The sequence below is a fragment of the Physeter macrocephalus genome, chromosome 19 (genome assembly GCF_002837175.3).
Source record: "Physeter macrocephalus isolate SW-GA chromosome 19, ASM283717v5, whole genome shotgun sequence".
Lineage (NCBI taxonomy): Eukaryota > Metazoa > Chordata > Mammalia > Artiodactyla > Physeteridae > Physeter > Physeter macrocephalus.
The window spans coordinates 9,154,711-9,156,867 of NC_041232.1; the positions used below are offsets into that span (position 1 = coordinate 9,154,711).

General features: G+C 38.4%; 1 non-coding gene across 1 annotated transcript; it reads left to right on the plus strand.

Moving 5' to 3' along the window:
- The first annotated feature begins 1,757 nt into the window (after positions 1–1,757).
- On the plus strand, positions 1,758–1,830 carry TRNAG-UCC (transfer RNA glycine (anticodon UCC)). The gene has a single exon. It is a non-coding gene; the product is annotated as a tRNA-Gly (tRNA).
- Positions 1,831–2,157: the final 327 nt, after the last annotated feature.

Below are 2,157 nucleotides of genomic sequence, written 5' to 3' on the forward strand. Positions count from 1 at the left end.
AGAAAGGCTAAAATAAAAAATAGCGACAACACCAAGGGCTGGTGAAGATGTGGAGAAACTGGATCCCTCATAGATTGCAGGTGTGTGGGACTGTAATATGATGTGGTCACTCTGGAGAAGAGTTTGGCAGTTTCTTAAAATATTAAACATACAATTACACCCATACCTCATTTTATTGTGTTTCACTTTATTGCATTTTTTACAAATTGAAGGTGAGTGGCAACCCTGCATCGAGCAAGTCTACAGTGCCATTTTTCCAATAGCATTTGTTCACTTCATGTCTCTGTGTCACATTTTGGTAATTCTTGCAATATTTCAAACTTCTTCATTATTATTACTATATTTGTTACGGTGATCTGTGGTCAGTGATCTTTGATGTGACTATTGCAAAAAGATTATAACTCGCTGAAGGCTCAGATGATGGTTAGCATATTTTAGCAATAAAGTGTTTTTAAATTAAGGTATGTACATTGTTTTTTAGACATAATGCTATTGCACACTTAATAGACTACAATAGTATAGTGTAAACATAACTTTTATATGTGCTGGGAAACTAAAAAGTTTGTGTGACTGGCTTTATTGTGATATTTTCTTCATTGTGGTGGTCTGGAACCAAACCCACAATATCTCTGAGGTCTGCCTGTACCATACGAACCAGCAAAAGTACTACTGGACATTTTTCACAAAGAAATGAAGACTTATGTTCACACAAAAACCTGTACATGAATGTGTATAATGTTCATAGCAGCTTTGTTCATAATAAACCGCCCCAAACTGGAAACGACCCAGATGTCCTTCAATGGGTGAAGGGTTAAACAAACTCTGCTCTATCTGTGGAATACTTCTCAGCAATAATAAGGAACAAAAGGGACTTCCCCGGTGGCTCAGTGGTTAAGAATCTGCCTGCCAATGCGGGGGGCGGGGATCCCTGGTCCAGGAAGATCCCACATGCCGCAGAGCAGCTAAGCCCATGTGCCACAACTACTGAAGCCTGCGCGCCTAGAGCCCGTGCTCCGCAACAAAAGAAGCCACCGCAGTGAGAAGCCCACGCACCGCAACAAAGGGTAGCTCCTGCTTGCCGCAACTAGAGAAAGCAGCAACGAAGACCCAATGCAGCCAAAAATAAATAAATAAATTAATTAATTAAAAAAAATAAAGAACAAAAGAAAAATGAAAAGATAACAGCAACAAAAAATAATAAGGAACAAACGTGTAACAACCTTGATGCATCTCCAGAGATTTACACTGAGAAAAGCCAGTCCTCAAAGGTTGCACACTATATGACTTCATTTGTCATTCTTGAAATGACAAAATTATAGAAACTGAGAACAGATGAGCAGTTGCCAGAGGCTTAGGAGGGGATGGGGGCCGGAAGGAAGTGGGTGTGGCTATGGGTGTGGGTGTGAGAGGTGCTCCTGTTGATGGAAATGTTCTGTATATTGTATCAAGATATCAATATCCAGAGTGTGATATTATATAATATAGTTTTTTTTAACATCTTTATTGGAGTATAATTGCTTTACAATGGTGTGTTAGTTTCTGCTGTATAACAAAGTAAATTAGCTATATGTATACATATATCTCCATATCTCCTCCCTCTCGTGTCTCCCTATACTATAGTTTTGCAAGATGTTAACCACTGGGGGAAACTCGTAAAGGGTACATGTGATCTCTTTGTATTATTTCTTATATTTGCATGTGAACCTACAGTTATCTCAAAATCTAACATTTACTTAAAAAGAGGCATCCCAGGGAATTCCCTGGTGGTCCAGTGGTTAGGGCTTTGCGCTTCCACCGCAGGGGGCCCAGGTTCGATCCCTGGTCAGGGAACTAAGATCCCACATGCCTCACCTTGTGGCGTGGCCAAAAAAAAAAAAAAAAAAGGCATCCCATACTATTATATACAGAATGGATAAACAACAGGGTCCTACTGTATAGCACGGGGAACTATATTCAATATCCTGTGATAAACCCTAATGGAAAAGAATATGAAAAAGTATGTGTATATATGTATAACTGAATCACTTTGCTGTACAGTAGAAATTAACACAATATTTTTTTTGAATTTTATTTTATTTATTTTTTATACAGCAGGTTCTTATTAGTTATCCATTTTATACACATCAGTGTATACATGTCAATCCTAATCTCCCAATT